This window comes from Tursiops truncatus, chromosome 3 (assembly GCF_011762595.2).
Source record: "Tursiops truncatus isolate mTurTru1 chromosome 3, mTurTru1.mat.Y, whole genome shotgun sequence".
Lineage (NCBI taxonomy): Eukaryota > Metazoa > Chordata > Mammalia > Artiodactyla > Delphinidae > Tursiops > Tursiops truncatus.
Window position 1 is genome coordinate 167300238 of NC_047036.1, and position 20646 is coordinate 167320883.

The 20646-nt window shown below is 54.4% G+C and overlaps 1 protein-coding gene across 6 annotated transcripts in view; it reads left to right on the top strand.

Moving 5' to 3' along the window:
- The first annotated feature begins 4096 nt into the window (after nt 1-4096).
- Nucleotides 4097-20646, top strand: part of PTPRS (protein tyrosine phosphatase receptor type S) — a 103517-nt gene continuing 86967 nt past the window's right edge. For 4 of the 6 annotated variants that reach the window (XM_073803388.1, XM_073803390.1, XM_033854596.2 and 1 more), the window contains exon 1: nt 4097-4253. The gene's annotated coding sequence lies outside the window, so the exon portion shown is untranslated. The remainder of the gene's footprint in view (nt 4254-20646) is intronic. The other 2 variants (XM_073803392.1, XM_033854603.2) reach the window with 1 other exon arrangement.

The window sequence follows — 20646 nt, forward strand, 5'->3', positions numbered from 1 at the left end:
TTTCCATTTATTTAGGTCTTCTTTCATTTCTTTCAGCAATGTCTTGTTGTTTTCATAGTATAAAATTTTGTATTTCTCAGTAAAGGTATCACTAAGTATTTTATTCTTTTTGATCAGTTGCAAAGGGAATTGGTTTCTTAATTTCATTTTGCTTGTTTATTGCCAATGCTTAGGAAATACAATGGATTTTTGCGTAATTGATCTTGTGTCCCGCAGCCTTGCTGAACTTGTTTACTAGTTTTAATAGTTTTGTTTTAGTGGATTCCTGAGGACTTTCTATCTACCAAATGATGTCGTGCAAATAGAGAGAGTTTTACTTCTTCATTTCTAGTCTGGATGCCTTTTATTTCATTTTCTTGCCTAATTGCCTGGCTATAACCTCGAGTACAATGTTAAATAGCATTGGTGAGAGCTGACATCCTTGTCTTTCTCTTGATCTCAGGGGGACATCATCCAGTCTTTCACCATTAAGTATGATGTTAGCTGTAGATGTTCTTTATCAGGTCAAGGAAATACCCCCTATGCCTAGTTTGCTGAGTATTTTATCATGAAGGGATGTTGAATTCTGTTAAGTGCTACCACCAGGATTTGAAACCATGTCTTTCTGACTCCAGAGCCTTAATGCTTACCTGATAAACTAAATCAGGGGCCCCACAAAGGGGTCCCACATTGAACCCAGTAAAGAGCAGCCAGTCAGCAAATGGGGTGTTTCCATCTGCCCCTTTTCTCTTTGGCATTTGAAGTGAACTTTGGAAGAGACAGAGAGGGAAATGTTTAACTTGAAGGAATGCACAGAGACAGTGGACTCTCTGGCTTAGGGCAGAGTTGTAAGGGAGATGTTTTGGAAATGGCTTGTAAGAATTTAAGGCTGGGGGCTTCCCTGGTGGCGCAGTGGTTGGGAGTCCGCCTGCCGATGCAAGGGACACGGGTTCGTGTCCCGGTCCGGGAAGATCCCACATCCCGCGGAGCGGCTGGGCCCGTGAGCCATGGAGGCTGGGCCTGCGCATCCGGAGCCTGTGCTCTGCAACGGGAGAGGCCACAACAGTGAGAGGCCCGCATACCGCAAAAAAAAAAAAAAAAGAATTTAAGGCTGGGTTCCGTGAACTTGGCATGAGGAGTCCTGTGTACATACCATGATGGGCAGTTGATGGTTTCTCTGGAGTTGTCTCAATGAAAACACAATGAAGCTAATTACCAGGTTCTGGGAGATACTGGGGTGGAGGTTGGGCGGTCAGGGAAGGAGGAGGAGGGTGGAAGGGTGAAGAAAGCCCACCACTCCCCTGCAAAAGGTGGAGATGTTCATTAACTGAACGTTTCACCCAACAAGCAATGAGTCACATCCACAGCTTGCCAGTCCCTGTGGTTGGCAGACACAAAAGAGACCCAGAACCTACTATGCCCCACCTCCCAATTCTAGTATTTTCCACCTTGTAGAACTTTGAGGCTTAAGCCGTGCTCCCAGGGAGAACATTCTCTCCTGTTTCCTCTACAGGCTTCGGCTTGCAGGAGGTCTTGGTTTGGTGTTACAGGATTTTTAATGCCCTTCTGACACTTGTCAACCCTCTGGGGCTGGCCAGAGGCTGCAACAATATCAGACTAGAATGTTCTGTTTTCCCTGTATTGATTTTTTTTTTCCCTGTATTGATTTTTATGATCACCTGGCTAGACATCTTGGTTTTTCCATTGACAGTGGTCACATTTATCAATGCTTCTAGACTCTAGATGGTGTAACTCATTTCACCCTCCTAACAACCTTAGGAGATAGAGACTATTACTATCCTACATTGGCAGATGGACAAACAGGCACAGATAAAGTGGGGAGATAGACAGAAAACAAGCAAACTTCCCCAGAGAGTAATCAGTCCCAAATTGTAATAAATAATCTGGTACTGAGATGAAGATAAACTTTGGCAGGATGGTCAGGGAGGGTCTTTCAGAGATTTGAAGGATGAGGAAGGTCCAGTCTTGGGAAAAGCAGGAGGAACAGCATCCTAGGCAGAGGGAACAGCCAGTGCAAAGGCCCTGAGGCTGGACTGTGCCTGATGTTTGCAAGGAACAGTGAGAAGGCTGGCATGGGTGGAATGGAGTGAGCAAGGGGTGCAGATGGAGGAGGTGAGGGCAGGGAGGTGATGGGGGCAGGCATTGGGGGACCTTGTGGGCTGCAAGGAGGACTTGGGTTTTTACCCCAAGTGAGATATTGTCTATTTCCTCCACTGGACTCAACTCCTGGAGGGCAGGAATTTTTTAGCCTTTTTGTTTATTTCTGTGCCCCAGCCCTAAAAACAGCCTGGCACACAGACTGATGGCCTGAATGGGTTGGTTTCCTGCACCATATTTTACAACTGTTTTCCTTTGCCGCTCACAAGAACTCTCAGAGGTAGATGTGGTTGTACCCTTTTTGCAGATGGTAACAGTGAGCCTCTGAGTGACTTGTTCAAAGTTCCTCTCCTAATAGGTGGCAGGGCTGAGTGTGGCTCATGCCCTCTCATTTCACTCTACCTCCGTCGAGTATGCAAGGCTTGAGCATCTACTGTGTACCTCAAATCAGCTAAGCGTTTGTGCACGGACCATCCCATTTGATTCTTCAAGATGAGGCTGTTTCCCAATTGCTTGGATGAGAAAACCAAGGTTAGATTGTCAATGGCTAGGTCAGGGTCACACTGCTAGGAAGGAGGACAAAATAGGTTCTGCAAACCTGCACTGGCCTCTGGGAAACTCCAAGCTTAATTTAGGTTGCTTGTTGAATTATTCATTCTCTTCCTCTCTTTTCTCCTATTTATGACTTCCGCCTTCTCATTTTGTTCCCTGAGTTAATGCCTTTTGTTTATATCTGCATCTTTGGCCAGGAATGAATGAATCAATGGTTTTGGAGGAAAAAACCCCAAATTCTAAACTTGAGTTGTTTTGTGGGGATGAGGCCCTCTCCAAACACATACCTTGGAGAAATAAAACCCTTCCAGCAGGTTCAGAATACGATAATTTTATGTGCAATCTTGTTTGGTGTCTTTGAGCCCTCCCACCCTCCGTGGTAATCTTTCCGTTTTTCTTTTCTTTTTTTTTCCTCTTCTCATTATCCCATTTTCAAGCACCAACTACAGGGCAAGCAGGCACAGTATCACACTTCATCCTTACACTCTCTTGTGAGCAGCAGACACCTTGCCCCATTTCACAGATGGGAAACTGAGACCCAGAGAAGCAAACCCATTTTGCAGGTGGGAAAGCTGAGGCAGGGCCCCACACGGCAAGTTAGTGTTTGAGCTGGGGTTCCTACTTTGGTTTGTCCTGCCTCAAGGGCAACAGCTGATGGTACTTAGAAGAGATGTTTGTAAAGTGGTTACTCTGCAGGAAGTGTTCCCTCACTCATTCCCTTATTCATGCAGCCAAGACACAGGGATCTCCAGGCCCCATGAAGATCCACACCCTAGCATGACCAGAATTAAATCAGGACAATGGCACAGAGAATGGAGCGTGGGGTGGCTGATGGTCATGGTCAAGGAAGGCTCCTCCCAGGAGCTGCAGGTTAAGCAGAGACGGGAAAAAAGAGAAGGGAAAGATCTTGGGGGAAGACTATTCCAGGTGAAGAAACAGCAGGGGCAAGGGCCCTGAGTCAGCAGTGAACAGATTGAAAGAACTGTAAGAAGCTGGCTTGGCTTAGGTATAGACACCTGGAGGCAGAGTGATGGGTGCGAACACAGAGAAACGGGCCCCCCAGAGGGGGCTGCATTTTACACGGAGGGCACTGGGGAGCCATGGCAGAGTTTACAGCAGCACATGGCAAACACCATGGCCTTTGGGCCAAGCGCCCTGGGGTTGGCGGGCGGACCCGCGGACAGACGGGTAACCCGGGCTGACGCCGCCACCCACGTGTCGCGCGAAGCCCCACGCCCCACGTGCTCCCACAGCTCTTTAAACGCCCAGGGCCACGTGACCCCGCCGAGCCGCCTCATTGGACGAGGGGCGTGGCGACTACGCGGCTGCGCAGTGACACGCCCGTGCCAGCCCCGCCCCGGCCCCGCCCCCAGCCGGCGGCGGCGGCGCTAGCGGAAGGGATGACGTCACCGACTGGGGGGGCGCGCGAGCCGGCGCGAGGGGAGCGCGAGCCGCAGTGAGTGTCCTCGCGCCGCCCGCCCGGCAGCCCGGCCGGCGCGCGCACGCCGCGAGCCGCTGGCGCTCGGGCTCCGCTCGAATCCCATGCAACAGCCAGGATGTGAAGCGGGGCAGAGCCGGGGGAGCCCAGCCCAGCCAGCCTCCAGGTAAGGGGGGAAAAAAAATCATGAATTCGATTTAAAAAAATGCAGGCGCTCCAATGGGGTTCTCGGAGGCAGCGGAGTGGGCAAAGCGCCGGCTTTGTGCCGGGGAAGCCTACACGGCCATTGTGCTTGGAGGATGCTCCGTTGCAGCCGGCTGCACGCCCAGCCGCTAAGCCTGGCAAGCTGCGTCCGAACAATGCCCCTGAGGGGCTGGGTCGGGGCAGACAGGGGCAGCGGGGAGGGCTCGGCGGGCGGGGTGGGGGGCTTCGCCGCGGCGGGGGAGGGGGCTGGGCTGGACTCGCCCGGAGCGCGGCGTTGGAAGCTGCCCAGCGCCGCCGGCTGCACCACCCCGGGCTGCGGGCGGGGCAAAGGCGCGGAGGGAGGACGCGCGTGTGTGGGGAGGGGGTGCTGGCCCCAGCGGCGCCCGGCCAGGCTCCCCGGCCGGGTCCCGGAGGCAGGGAGCGCCCCGGAGTGGAGACCAGCCCGGGACAGTCGGCTCCCGGTGGGAGCGAGGGGGGCACCGACTGGCCGGTGCGCTCAGGGCCGCTGCTCTGCCCGCCACCTTCGCTCTCCAATCCCCCTCCCCTAGAGAACCCCCCTACTCAATGCTGTCTCCCCCTAGTGCCCTCCCGGCCTCATCTATCCTTTGGTGGGGAGCCTTCCGCTACCTTAGCCTTGCCCCACCCTACTGTGGCCCCAGCTCCCCCTCCCAGTTTCCCCAGGTAGGGCAAGGCAGCCCCCAGCCCCAGGGACTCTGGCGGACGGGCGGGCGCGCGCGCCCGGCCCCCGACCTCCCTTCGGAGCTGGGGGCCCCGTGGGGATCCCGGGAGAGGGGAAGCCGCCCCTGGAGCTGCCAGCCTCGCGGGTTCTGCACGCCCCGGGAGCCCCCTCGGGGGCTGCGGGGGGGGAGGGGCGGTGACGTCATCCCGGGGGCGGAGCCGTCTGAACCAGGTTGAAGGGGGTGCGGGTAGGGGGGCGCCGTGCCCGGAGGGAAGCCCTCCGAGTTCGAGCGCCCATACTCTGAGCGCAAGGGTTTTGGCCGGGTTGCGGCCAAGTTCACTGCTCCTTACGGAAATCACTCCCAAATTTAGAATTCCACCCTCCCCCCCCTCAGCACACAAACAAATCCTGGGCACTTACCCCCACGAAACTCCCCCTAGATCAGAGAACTCTCCTTCGTCTGCCTTCTCTCCAAAATTCCCAAATCAGAGAATCCACCCCAAAGTGGAATCTTTTTTTCAGCCACACCCCCCCCAAATCTAGAGCCTCCTCTTTAGTGATTCTTCCCCGATTTCAAATCCTCCTCTAGGAGCCGTAAATAAGCAGCTTTTGAGCGTCCTTTCCTCTGCAACCCTTCCTCAAATTTAGCCACCCCCTAGGGTCCTCATCCCCCAAATTAACAAACCTCCCCAGCGCCTTCGTCTGGGGGGTGCCTCCCCTCCCCCTCTCGGGCTCAGCTGGGATTCCCCTTTCCCCCCATCTCCATCTGGGGGAGTCTTCATTCTGAGTGTGGGGCCCTTCTGCCTCTGGCCAAACCCCTGAAAAACCAGCCTGGCCCCCAGCTCGCGAAGAGGTGGGTGGGCGTCTGAGGTGTCCAGGCTGGGTATTAGGACTCTGAGAAGCGGGGACAAAAGCCGGAGGGTCCCCGAGGGTCCCGAGGACAGGGACCCACCTGCTCTGGGTTCCCATTGGTCTCCTCGCGCCCCCCCCCCCCAGGACTTTGGCTGCCGGGGTTCTAGTCTTCCCTTGATGTTCCCCACTGTTGCTGTTCCTGGGGTGCAGGGGGCAAGGGTTCCTTTTGTTTGGGGTGCCCTGCTTCCCCCTCTGAGCCACCTTGCGCCAGTGAGAAGAGAGAGCCAGCCCGCACCTCTACTCCTGTGATACCAACCGCCGCTGCTGGAGCTTTTATTAATCGCTGAGGGACTCTGTCGATTCTACCATTTGCATAGCTCCCCTCCCCCTCCCAGGGTCCCCTTCCTTTGTGCCCCCTCCCCCTGCCAATCTCGCCTACCTTCTGTCCCTCAGCTCTCTTCTTCCTCTGCCAGCTGATACTTTGGCTGCGGAAGGCAGGCAGCTGGGGCTGGGGGGCGGCTGCTTCCCACCCCCCAATCCTAGAGCCCACCAACTTGGGCCTGGGTCTCTGGCTGGCTCCCCTTACCCGCCCCCAACAATGCCCTCCGAGAGGCATCTCTTGATGCCTGCTGTTGTGTCTCCATTCTTCCCCCTCCAGAAAGCTTCGTCTTGCCCTGTGCCCGGGCCTGGGGGGCACCTTCACCATGATGGTGCACTTCTGCCTGGGGCCCCGGCCCCCCCCAGCCCCCTGGGGGCAGCCACCCGCCATACTTGATTGCCCTGAGAGTTTGGTATAATTGGGCACAGGCAAACAAAACGTCGTGGGAGACCCGGCCTACCGGGTGAGCTCATGCGCTTTTCTATTCCTGCCACCCAGCCGAGGACATTGGCCCACCAGGAGGGGACGGGGGCTCGTGTTGTCATGTCGGTGGCCATCCTGCGAGGAGAGGCCACGCCTGGCCCACTCCTCACCCTCTGCGGGGACAGGGGGATGGGTCATTCTGGTGTGGCCGGGGTGTGGCATTGGAAGGCGCTGCTGGGGTGTGGGCTGGGCTCCTTGGGGGAACCCTCCTCCCTCAGGGACCCTGACCTTGTGGTGGGCACAGAAGGAGGAGCACTGCCAGCTAGGCGCCTGCCTGCTGCCCGCACAGGAATCATCGCCCACTGACCGTGCTTCTGTTTCTAGCTCCTTGCAGCATTCCAAGCACCTTTCTTTTTCCCCTGCTTCCCAGGGGATCCCGGGCATCTTCACATATCTGTGGGCCCCATTCAGAGACATGGGGCATTTTTTTCCCAACACTGGGGCTGTGGTTCTGGGCCGAGGTGTCAGGACCAGGTGGAAGGGGAGAAGCTCCCTGGATGTCAGGGATTTAGTTGTGGCATCTGGGGGGACAATTCTGGAGCCATCCCTGTGCGCTCATTTTCTTCTTTGGGCTGTTCAGAGCGTGGGGCTTTGCCTGGTATTCCCTAGACCCGGGACGGGTTGGGGAGACAGATCCACTTCCCCTCAGCAAACGGCTTTCCAGGGGTGACTCGATTTCCCCTCCTGCCTTCTGGGTTGGCACTGAACAGCCTGTCGCAGGTGTTGGAGCACAGCGCACCTCCAGCTGCCGCTCCCAGGAGCCAGGCGCTAGGAGACCTGTGGCTTCGCTGATTACTCCACCGAACAATGGTCAGCGAGGTGGCTGGGAAGGGGCAGGCAGGAACGGGCAGGGACTACGTGGCTCTGAGGCGCGGCACCCGGGAGCCCCAGGTTCACCTGCTTCGCGTGACTTTAGTGTAGCCATTGCGTATGGGGGGGGGCATTGAGAGACTTCAGGAAGGGGAGGAAAACCCTAAAAATAAAGACGGATATTTATAAACCTGGCGGGTTTGGGGGATAATTGACAAAGCTTAATGTTTGCAGCTGAAAGCTATCCCCGCCCCACCCCACCCCCCACCCCCAGATGGAGCGCATTAGGTTCCATTTGTAGAGTCATCTGGAGCCTGAGAAAGGTCCTTGGGAAGTGCAGTGGGCTTGGCCAGCACGTTGCGAGCCGTGGCTCCCTTTCTGGGGGTAGAGGGAGGGCTTGTGCTTCTGGAAAGAGGCAGGGGGCCTAGGCAGGGGCGCTGAGATGCCACCCCGCTTTCCTCTGCACCTAGGACAGCCTCCTGGCACACCCTCCGTGGGTGGGTGGCCTGTTTCCCAGAATTTGCAAGGAGGAGGTGCCCCTCTCTGCCCTTGCCCTGTCCTTCCCCGCTACAAAATATGCCTGGCAGGGGAGTGTGGAGAGACCCCAGCTGCCCGCCGCGCAGGGGGGCTCAGCCTCCAGTGGGGACAGTGGGCAAGATCCAGGTGCCAAGCTGACAAAAGCCCGTGTGGGTCCGTGGACAAAAGTCACACCACTGCGCTGGGGAGGATGAGGGCTTTTCAGATGGTTTCAAACATGTTGTCTGACTTCAGCCTGGAACCAGAAAGCTCCTGGCTTATAGCCGGAGAAGATGGGGTGTTGGAAGGGGGTGAAATTCAAGCGCATGCCAGCCTGTCACCAGGAGGACGGACAGCCCGGACATGGGCAGATCTTAGCTTGGGATGCACAGGAAGCGGTGATACCTGGGTCTGCTGACCCAGCGGTCCAACTTGTCACACCCTCTGGCCTTCTAGAAGCTCACGGATTTCGAGTGTGGTTTGTGGGTTTTTTCCCCCTTCTCTCTTTTTTCTTTAAGGAAAGAAAAGGCGCACACACACACACACACACACACACACACACAAAGGGAAAAAAAAGAACCCCGACGTACCATTTCTGTCTTGTCTCTGATATTTCAGAAGCGTTGTCGGGGGGCGGGGGGCGGGGTGTTGTGTGTGGGGAGCATGAAAAACATCAATTGGCTTACACTTCTGCAAAGGCGAAAATTAACAAGCGGGTGGGAGTGACTCACGGACAGGCCCCGACTTTCGTGTTGCTTTATTTTTGTCTCTCTTCTCTCTCCCCTCCTCTGAGGAGCTGCTGATACCGATGCCCCTCCCCCGGGTCTGGCCAGGCTGGACCTGGGGGTTGGTGCTATTCCGGGCTGGCCGTGGAATCCCGGGCTGGCCGTGGAATCCCTCTCCTGTTCTCGGAATCGAGGCGCCCTCCCAGTCCTGCGGAGGCCAAAAGGATTCCAGACCTGAAAACACACCGAGGTTTCTTTCCCCGGAGATCCCCATACTCATTCCCATGGATTCCACCCTGATCTGGGGCTTGGAGCTTGGGTTTCTGGGTCACAGTGACCCCGCTCCCATAAATACCCTTTTTTTGAAGCAGATTTTCTCCAGAACTCCCTGGATGGTCCCTGCGGCTTTTGAGTTTTTTTCTGTTTGTTTTTTGAACTCTTTGCTATTACATTAGTCCCCTGTAGGAAGGCCAGGCGTTTCCTCCTAGGGAAACTGAAAATCCCGATATTTTTGTTTCCTGGTTCTCTGCTTCCTCTCTCCCTCTCTGTGTGGCATCGCCTCTGCCCTTTAACCTCTCTGTGTGGGAGCCTTCTCATTTGCAAAATGAAGTTATGCCTCTGGCTTGGAGGGGGGCGCTGATTTCCAGCACCCACCCTACTGTGCATACTTGGGCTGGTTGGTTGACCTCTCTGTGCTCCTTCATCTCTAAGATCAGAGCAATCACAGCCTGCTTCATGGCAAGCCTGGACAGGAGATGCTGTAGGTAAAGCGCCTCCCTCAGCTCTTGGACGTGTCATCGGTTGCTGGCTGCATCTGTCTTACGACGCCCGGCCCCCAAATGGTGTCGCATCCTCAGTGCCAGAGGCCTGGGACCCTCGGATGGAGGCAGGCTAGGTGGAGTGGGGCCGGGAAGATGCTCTATTGTCGTGCTGTCGTGTGGGTAATGGAGTGTTGGTGGAGATTCAGGGGTTCTGGGGAAGGGAGGTCGATGCGTCTGTGTGTGTATAATTTAATGCCACTTATAATTAACCCTGTGATCAGCAAATGAGGGGATGTCGGGGGATAATAATAGCTGCTCTGACTTATTTGGGGTTGGTGCCCGTGCCAGGTCCTACGCTGAGTAAGCACCTTAGGAGCATGCTCGGAACCCCATTTTGCAGACAGGGAAACTGAGGCACAGAGAGAGGTCTTCACTGGCCTGAGGTTACACAGTCCACAAGTGACAGAACTGGAAATCTTACCCAGGACTAGTGGCTGCCAGAACCTGAAGTCTTAACCCCTGGGAAGGAGCTGGGGCTCTGCCCCATTGTCAAAGAAGTAGCTTTGATGACGGTTCACCTGCTGGGTGCGAGTCACTGTGGAGACTCCGGGGCTCCCAGCTGCCTTCCTCAGAGGGTAAGAGTATGGACGCTGGTCCGAGGTTGCTTGGTTTCAAATCCCGGCTCTGCCTCTCGCTGGCTGTGTGACCTGGGGCAAGTTGCTCAACCCCTCTGTGCTTCCATGGTCACATCTGTAAAATGGAGAGTAATGCTATCCACCTCATAGCTTTGTTGGGAGGATTAAATGAGTTAATGCGTGTAAAGTGATGTGTTGATCCATAGCCAGACCTGCCCGGTGGGGGCTCCCCAGCAGCACCCCCCAACCCTCAGCCCCTCACGGGGTCTAGCATGGGAGAAACATTAGGATGACTCAGCCACTGCAAACTGGGGCGTTCCCCGTCACTGGCTGCCTAATCAAGGCCGCCCCACTTCTGCAGCAGGACCGGGCCAGGGCCTGGCAGGACCTGAGCCATGGGAAGCCAGACAAGGCAGGCGGAGAGGGCAGGTGGCTCCCGCACTCCTGAGACCTCAGACAGTGGCCCCCCGACTTCCAGAGCTATGGTGGATCTGGGTGAGTGCCTGGGGGAAGGTCCGGGACAATTCAGGGCCGTGTGGGCTCAGCTTTGCCTCGGGCCCTGCTGAGAGGTGTTCAGGAAAGCAGTCAGTTTATAAGCTTGGTGTGTGAGCCTTCATTCCTTCATTTGCCAATTCATTCATTCAGTCAATCAGTATTTGTTGAATACCGGCGGCCAGAGAACTCAAGAGCCAGACTCTGGGTTCAAATCCCAGCTCTGCTGCTCACCAGCTGTGGGGCCTCAGACTATGTATGTAGACCAGCTGTGGAGCCTTGGACTAGTTATGTAGCGGCCGTGCGCCTCAGTTTCCTCATCTGTAAAATGGGTGCTTTGGTGTTGCTTTACTCATGAACAAATACATGCCAGGTAGACAGAAAGCGCTTTGTACATTCTTTTCCTTTCTTTCTTTTTGTAAATAAAAGCAAATGAAAGTCGAATTCTGGGGATACAGCAGTAAACAAGGCAGGCTCGGTCCTCCATCCCCTGGACCCTGCAGTCTGTTGGGAGAGGCTGAATACATAAATAAGCTAAGCAAGAAAAAATATCGGCTGCAGTAGGGCTCTGCAGAGACTGGAAATCCCATGGCCCCCGACAGGTCACCAGGCCACTGTTTTGTCTGGGGGTGGGCATCAGGGGGACCTTTCTGAGTTGAACAGGTATTGGGAACAGCAGGTGCAAAGCTGGGAGGTGGAGCATCTTCAGCTGTGTGGCAGGAGGTGAGGGAAGCAGAAGCAAGAGGTGGGTGACCACATGGGGTCCTGACACTGAGGAGTTCACATTGCAGTTTCCACACGTGCAGCTAGAGTTTGCTGAAAGCCCCCAGAGCTTGGGTGCAAAGATCATTGCTAGTGGAGACCTGGGAGTTGGGGAAACACCTCTTGGAACAACTGTCATGCCGAGGCCCAGAGAGGGAGAGCAACTTGCCTAAAGCCACACAGCCATGCCTGCCTGCCTGCCTGCCTGCCTGCCCGCCCACCCGCCCGGCTGGGCCTCGCACTAGAAGGGTGGGCTGGATGTCTTCACACCAGTCCAGAGAGGGTAACACGGCAGAACAAACGTTTGGATACCAAGGGGGAAAGGGAGGCGTGGCATGAATTGGGAGATTGGGATTGACATATATACACTATTGATACTGTGTATAAAATAGATAACTAATGAGAACCTACTGTATAGCCCAGGGAACTCTACTCAGTACTCTGCGGTGACCTGAATGGGAAGGAAATCCAGAAAAGAGGGGATATATGTATGTGTATAGCTGATTCACTTTGCCGTATAGTAGAAACGAACACAACATTGTAAAGCAACTATACTCCACTAAAAATTAAAAAAAGAAAAAAAGACATAGCAGAAATGTCATTCTCAAACCCCAGTGCGCACGCATCAGGGCTGGGCAGTTCATGCCAAGGGGTGGTGGGCACCAGACGGGCAGCCCTGAATGGCTCCACAGCCAGATCTGCTTGGTTTTCCAAGATAAACCAGAAATCTAGATATTTTTTTACATGAAATTGCCCTATTTTTCCATTCTTTGATCGTTCTTCTCCTTACAACACCTCCGTTTGCCAGTTTTGTGGACTCGACAGCTCACTTGCCGTCCCCAAGCCTCAGTTTCCCAGGCTGTAAAATGGATCGAAGAATCACAGCCACATTGAGGAGCTATTTGGAGGCAGCGGCGCGATTATTCACAGGGAGGGTGGAGAACAGGGCCTGGGCCAGCAGCTGCGCTCGATAAACGTTGGCTCTGATTATATTAATATTGGTCGTAATGATAAACTTAAATGCTACACAGAAGGAAGCCGGCTCGTCCCACGGGGCAGGGCTGTGACTTATCTTCTGTCTGCGGGAGGGTCCCTTGCCTCTTGTCTTTTCTGGAAATATCTGTTTGCTCTCGGGGCTGGGGCACCGGGTCACCTGCGTTATCAGTAGAGTTCATGACAGTGGTTCTCAACGAGGGGCGATTTCGCTCCTCCAGGGGACACAGGGCGATGTCTGGGGACATCTGTGGTCATCACGACTGGGGGCTCTCCTGGCATCGAGCAGGTGGGGTCAGGGATGCCGCTTAACATCCCGCAGCGCCCAGGATGGCCCCCCACAGAGAATGATCAGGTTCTAAATGTCAGTAATGCTGAGCCTTAGAAAACCTGATTTGTGCTCCAGACCCCAGTGGTGAGAGAAATCAGGCGGCCGGGCCATTGGCTTGTCCATGAACGTCCGCCTCCCGTGCCTTGCACCGTCTTGCTGGACTCAAACGCCGAGACTGCTAACGGGTTCCCGCTGCCCACCTGTCCCGGCCCCACGGCCCAGTTGATTATCACAAGCGGGTAGTTGCGCCTGACGTATGGATTCTAGAAGCACGAACGGCTGGGGTTTCTGGTGACAGTGCTGGATCTGGGAGATGGAGGGGCTGCTGCGGGCAGGTCTTTCCCCTTTTTTCCCACCTGGCCTTTGGAGGCCGGAGCACTAAGTTCGAATCCTGGTACAGGCCCTACCTGGTTGTGTGAGGTGACCCCTTATTCCCTGCCCCCAGCCTCACTTTTCTCATCCATGAAATGGGAATACATCTTGCCTGCTGTGTCATTGGGAGTTAAATGCTGTCACGCTGATAGGGGACCTGGCACCCAGGGTACACAAGCAGGGACTAAATGACTGTGCTCTCCCATCCCCCATCTTCATGAACCGCTGGGGGAGATGTGGATGGAGCTCCACACCCACAATTTCCCAAACAACCGCAACGGAGGAGAAATAACCCAAACAAGCATGAAGTCCCCGTCATGGAGCCTACACTGCGTGTCTGGCCCTGGGCTCCGGCTTCACTCAAATTTTCTCCTTTCATCCTTAGAACAGCCCTGAGAGGTGGCAGCTGTCGCCCCACCTGGCAGATGGGGAAACTGAGGCACGGAGTGAGGATGAGAAACTGGCACGCTGGAGCCTTTTCCTGGGGCTGCCTACGTGCCCACAGGCGAACTGAGGTGGCATTTCTGTGCTTGTGGAGGTTCAGGGGATCTTTACTTGGTTGAATGATCTGCTCTTGCTTTCTTGAAATTCTTTTTTTTTTTTTTTTAAAGAAGATGTTGGGGGTAGGAGTTTTTATTAATTAATTTTTCTGTGTTGGGTCTTCGTTTCTGTGCGAGGGCTTTCTCTAGTTGTGGCAAGTGGGGGCCACTCTCCATCGCGGTGTGCGGGCCTCTCGCCATCGCGGCCTCTCTCGTTGTGTAGCACAGGCTCCAGACGCGCAGGCTCAGTAGTTGTGGCTCACGGGCCCAGTTGCTCTGCGGCATGTGGGATCCTCCCAGACCAGGGCTCGAACCCATGTCCCCCGCATTAGCAGGCAGATTCTCAACCACTGCGCCACCAGGGAAGCCCTGAAATTCTTAATTTTTGCACAAGGAGGCTCTGCGGTTTCATTTTGCCCAGCTGGAGCACATAGCAATTATGGAGCCAGAAGGCTGGTCACAGAAGGAGGGACATGTTGTCGGCTGGTCTGGATGTGAGATATGTTTTTGCCTCTTACGAGCTGTGTGACTTCAGGGAAGTTGCTTTGCCTCTCTGGTTGGCACACCCAAACCCTGCTTGCCAGCCAGTCCCCTGCCGGCTTCTCCATCCACTCCCTCCTCACTCATTCTGTACCAACCACCTTGACCTTCCTTCTTCTCCCACCTCCAGGCCTTTGTCCTTGCTGTTTCCTCCGCCAGGAGCTCCGTTTCTGGCCAGGCCAACCCTATCCAGCCAGTGTTCCCCAGCACTCTTTTTATTTTACTTCTTCAGTTGCTGTTTTGCGGTCTGTCTGCCCCCCTTTTCAGGATGGGAGCTCCACCTGGCTCCCCCTCCCCAGACCAGCCACCCTGGTTTTGGAGAGCCACTGCCCTCCTGCACTAGACCCAGCGTGTCTAATTGTCCAGATTAGGTGGGTCATGGTGGCTGGGAAAGCCCCCGCATCAGGCGGCTGAAACGCCCTGACTCAGTTCCCACTGCCCTGGGCAGGGAGGCTAGGACACCAAGTCCCCAGTGGAGGTGCTGTGTGACCTCGGCCGCTTGCCTGCCCTCATGAGTCTCTGCATGTCTGAGCTGTTTGGCGCAGAAGCCATGATGATTGGCTGCTGAGAGCCAGGGGCCCTGAGGCCAGGTGTCATGGGGTGAGGGAACCCTGAAACAGTCCATGAGGTTTCTTGTCTCCTGGGGAGGAGGTGAGAAGCCCAAAGGAGCAGGGAACCCCCAAAGGGCATAGTAACTGGGCCAGGGGATTTTTAAGACTCAAGGAGCCCTGATGTTCATTTGACACCGTGTGCATCCGGCCAGATAGGTAGAAAAGTCACTGAGGAGCCCCCAGGAATGGGCCAGGCTTTCTTTGAGGGATTGAATTGGACATCTGAATAACCCACGTTTGAATCTTGGCCTCATGCACAGCATGACCCTGGGCCTCAGTCTCCTTGTCTAAAATGGGAGCAAAGACTGTCTCTTGAATGATTAGAAAGATCTGTACCGACTGTGCTTGGAAAGTGCTGGCATGGCAAGGATGGAACTGGCTAAACATCATACAATACAGCCTGATGATGAATGCCTTCTGGGGGCAAATTGGGGGACCTGCATACAGAGCTTTGGGGGACAAAGGGTTTGGGGGTCCTGGGAGCAGCAGGGCCCAAGTCTGGCTTCTCCCAGGGGTGTTGAGTCTCCTGCTACAGTGCTGAGAGCAGACTGGCAGGAGGCCTGCCCCAGGACCACCTGAGCCGCGGTGGGGAAACTGAGTCACACCTGTGTGGCCAGAGCCCTCGACAGGTGCAGGGGGTCAGTTCTGACCTTCTAGTTCTGTGCCTCAGTCACCCTGTGGGCTGCGTCGAGGCCTCTGGACTCCGCATCCAGTGCTCTCCCCGACATCACCCAAATTTCAGTCACTCACTTTGACGTGTGCCTTTTGCCCCATCTACCTGGTCCTCCTAGTGACTTGGTAGTTTTCTTGAAACCCATTCTCTTTGAAAACTTAAAGGAGAAAAATTTGTCTTACTCTCATGAATGGGCAACGTGGTATGTCCTTGACATAAGAAGGCAGAACCTTTGAAATAAATGTGATGAGAGCCAAACGAAAAAAAGAAAAAAAAAAGGACATTAAATCATCCTGCTACCGCCACAGGCTTAAAGCAGAGGCCAAGGGCTACTGAGGCGTTAAAGCCCAGTTAGCACCCACCGGAGACTTCCAACCTCGAGAAGGCTGGAAGAAGCCGGGGAGGGGGATGGCGCCCTTGCTGGTTGAGTTCATGTGGCTAGAACCGTTCAGGGGTCTCCACCTTCCGACCAGGGTGCTAGGACTTTCTTGTGTGTGTCTTGAGTATTCCTTCTCAACAGCCTGGGGAGAAGGTTATTTCTCCCTGAATTCAATTAATGAGCCTATTAAAAACTATTTATTTTCCCTGACAGTTGTTTACCAAGGAGAAGGAGATGAATTGGCTGGGCGTCCTCACCAGGCAGGCGCAAGGTGGGATGGGAGATGCCTGGTGCCTTGGGCCCAGGTGCTTAGCGAGCACAGACCGTAGGTGGGGTCCTGCCTTCCGAGGGGCCCCTGGAAACACGGAGCCTGAACTTGGGCTGCGGCCAGTTTCTGACCTTGGGGTATTTGGGGAGGCGGAGCCTGGGATGAATGAAAAGCATCCTGGCATGGAGGCAGGGGGCTGGCCCTGATAACATCTGCCTTCTCTATGCAGGCCAAAGTCTCTCAGATACACTGGTTTGAAAGTAAGACCTAACCCCGTCGGGCTACGTGTTTTTGGTGGGGTCTACCAATATCCCGTCTTTCTCCTCCACAGCAATTGAACCCTTTGACTTATCTAGGCACATAGCCACCTGGTGGAAAAAAAAAAAAATTTCCCATTGTACCTTGCAGCTGTCTGTGCTATATGATTCAGTTCTGACCGGTGGGATAAATGAACAGAATTTCCTGGAAATGCCTTCAAAGGGAGGTAGCACATGCTTCCTTCTCCCCACCCCCAGCTGGAATACGGAGGTGATGGTAGGCACCCAAGCAGCCATTTTGGACCATGAGGCAGGTATCAGGGATAAGAATGGGGGATCAAAGAGATGGAAGGAGCCTGGACTCTGATGATTATGGGGTGGGCAAAATAGCCCTGAAAGGACGACCTGGGAGCTTCTTTTATGTGAAGGTGCCTCTCTTGTGAGTTTTTTGGCATCCGCCGCCCAACTTGATCCTAATAGCGGCAGTAGGTGAGCCTCAGGACACAGTGCTTTTCTTCCTTCTCTCCTCGGGTCTCTGCTCATTTTTAAGTGAGGCTTCCCCTGACCGCCCTGTGAAGATTTGCAAAGTTATTACTTGCGAAACGATTTGTAAGAGTGTTATTTGCAAATCCGCCTGTCTACCTGGCCACCATCTTCCCCTCTCCTGCTCTGCTTTTACTGGAATCGCTGTCACCATCTCCATGTCTTATGCCTTTTACTTGTCATCCACCTCCTTTTCGGCCGTCTCCTCTGCTATGTCCACAGCAGCGCCTGTGCACAGTAGGGCCCCGTGCACGTTTTGCACCCACAGATCTCCATTCACAGGGCAAGAGATGAGGCTCTGAGACGCCTGAGGTCCTCCAGCTGGCTCGTGGCAGCGCCTGCGTTGGCACCAACCAAGCAGGTGGCTCCCGAGTTCTCCCTTTTCACTCGCCTCTCCCCCCTCCCCCCCCCCCTGCAGGCGGCCAGTTCGGGCCGCCCAGCGGCTGCTCCTGATCCTTCCTCCCGCCCCCGTGTTCTCACCTCGGCCTCCAGAAATAGCCCCTTTAAAATAGCTGTGTCCCTGCGTTCTGGGGCTTCTGCCTGCCCACGGACGTGATGCCGTGCTGACGGTCCAGCCTCTTTATTCCTGTGGAATTTTTAAAAATACAGTTGGTGTTAGGTGTTCCCCCCCCCCCCCATTTTTACGCCTGAAGAAGCCCAGCCACCCACAGGCTGTTTCCATGCCGACACTTGTCATTTGGGGTTTCGCACTGTGTGTCCCCGTGGATCCTGACCCTCCATCGCGGCCAAGGGGTGTCTGGTTTGCAGAGCTGAGAGCTTCCACTGCAGGCTCACGCCAGCCCACAGTTCCAAGTCTGGTCAGGAAGCCCTGGGTCCGAGTCCCAGGGCTGCCTCTTGCTGGCTGTGTGGCCTCAGGCACATGGAGCAACTTCTCTGAGCCTCGGTTCACCGGTCTGTGAAATGGGGACATCTCGGGACCCAGGCACATGGCTGAAGTTCTCTGAGCCTCAGTATACCCACCTGGAAATAAGACCCCTGATGGTTTTTCACTCGGGCCAGCACACAGTGGGTGTTCTTGAGATGTGAGCCGACCTCATTCTAGCACTCGGGCCACCTCTGAAACAGCCTGCATTACCCACCCCAGGGAAGGATGGAGTGAATTTGGTGCCAGGTCTGGGCACTGCCGCTTCTGGGGACCTTCAGGAAATCACTACCTCCCTCGGGGACTCAGTTTTCCTCATCTTTAGAATGGAGCATGTTACCAGATTGTTGGAAGATGGCTGAGGGATAAGGTACACTCGCTGTTTCCCCCTCCCCCACGAGGCCAAGGACACAGCCAATGGTCCGTAGGTGTTGCAGATGTTTTCCTGCCGTGTTTTATACTTGTATTCATTGAGACCATGTAGACTAGTGGTTAAGAGGCAGACTCGAGGACCAGATGGCTTGGGTTCAAGTCCCAGCTCTATTCCTCATCTGCTGTGACTTCACCTCCCGGCCTCAGTGTCCCCATCTGTAAAACAGGGAAAATGATGACCCCACCCTCCCAGGGTCCTTGGGAGGATCCGATGAGTTAGCAGGGGTGAAGCCTTACTGCTGGGCTGCGAGTGAGGGTGACACGGCGCCCCTGAATAATACGTCTATTCCCTAAATAGTTATCAGGCACCTTCCAGAGCGGCACCTCTTCCTGGCAGCGGGATCGGGGAGGTGGATGCTTCTCGAGTCGGTCTGTTTGTTTGGCTTGGAGGTCCTGGCTCAACCTCTGGGGCCTCCCTTCCAACGGGGCAGGGATTAAACTGCCCGGAGGAACATGCCCATCCCAGGCCACAGGCACCACGGAGGCCGCCCCTGCTTCCTGCGTTTCCTCAGCAGGTGTTGGCTGGAGGCTCAGGAAAGGGGGCAGAGGGCAGAGTCTAGGGATAGCTCAGAAATGGGGACAGGAAGGGCCCCCTGGAGGAGGCGTGGATTTGCTTCCTCCGCCAGCCAGCCCTGGAGGACCGGTGGCTGGTTCAGCTGTGGCTGCCGCCTCCCCACATCTGTGCCTTGTCATCCGGGCACCTACTGTGTGCTGGGTCTCTGCCGGGGCCCAGCGGGGAAGAAGAAGTGTATGCCTTTGTGGGGCTCACGTTCTGATCAGGAAGAGGTAATAAGCAACATAAACTATGTGTCATGTCAGGTGGTGATAAGAGAACACAGTAAAAGAGAAAAAGGGGTACCTGAGTCGAGGGATGAGGGCTGTCGTGTATGTTATTTAACTTTTTAAGTTTTAAAATTGATCTTTATTTTTTTAATCGATGTTTATTTTAAGTGTCTTTTTCTTTTTCTTTATTTTTTTTGCTGTACCGTGAAGCATGCGGGATCTTAGTTGCCTGACCAGAGATCGAACCCACGCCCCCTGCAGTGGGAGTGCGGACTATTAACCACTGGATCGCCAGGGAAGTCCCAGGGCCGTCATTTTATTTTTATTTATGTGGTCCATTTTTTAAAGTCTCTATTGAATTTGTTACAATACTGCTTCTGTTTTATGTTTTGGGGGTTTTTTTTGGCCGTGAGGCATGTGGGATCTTAGCTCCCTGACCAGGAATCGAACCTGCACCCCCTGCATTGGAAGGCGAAGTCTTAACCACTGGACCACCAGGGAAGTCCCAGGGCCATCATTTTAAATGGGGTTGTAGGGACGGCTTTTTATTGAGGAGTTGACAATTTGAGTAAAACCCTGATGGAGGCGAGGGAGGAAGCCAAGTGGCTGTGTCAGAGGAGAATGTTCTGGGCAGAGGGCACAGCCTGTGCAAAGGCAGCACCGTGCCTGGCGTGTTGGAGGAACATCGAGGAGGCCAGTGTGTCTGGAGCAGAGTGAGTGAGGGGGAGAGAGAGAGGAGGGGAGGGCAGGGAGGGGATGGGGTGGGGGCAGGTCATGTAAGAGCACAGGCAGGGAGGCCTTGGGCTTTTACCCAGAGGAGGGAGGTGGGTACCTGACTCAGACACTCACAGGAGCCCTTTGGCTGCTGCAGGGAGGCTAGACAGTGGGAGTGGGGGGCACAGGGCAGAGGAGACTGTACTGGTCCAGGCAGGATGGTGGGATGGAACAAGTAGAGACAGAAGATGGGGAGAAGTGGGAAGATTTGGGATAGAGTTTGAAGGCAGACTTTTCATAGGTTTAATCTTCATGGTAGCTCTGTGAGGCAGGGACTCTTATACCCATTTGGTGGGTGGAGAAACTGAGGCCCAGAGAGGTTGAGTCATTTGCCCAGTGTCACACAGCTAGATGTTGCACAGCGGCTGGGTGGCCTGGCTGGGGTGCAGCTTACTCTCTAAGCGCTTCACATGTGTCACTTCCTCCTAATTTATGTATAGATTGACCCTCTTTAGTTATTTGTTTATTTAAAATTTTATTGGAGTAGAGTTGATTTACAGTGTTGTGTTAGTTTCAGGTGTACAGCAAAGTGATTCCGTTGTACATATATTTATTCTTTTTCAGATTCTTTTCTCATATAGGGTATTACAGAATGTTGAGTAGAGTTCCCTGTACTATACAGTTGGTCCTTTTTGGTTATCTATTTTATATATAGTAGTATGTGTATGTTCATCCCAAGGTCTGATTTATCCCTCCCCCCACGTCTCCCCCTTGGTAACCATAAGTTTGTTCTTTTTTTTTTTTTTAACATCTTTATTGGAGTATAATTGCTTTACAATGGTGTGTTAGTTTCTGCTGTATAACAAAGTGAATCGGCTGTATGTATACATATATCCCATATCCCCTCCCTGTTGCATCTCCCTCCCACCCTCCCTATCCCACC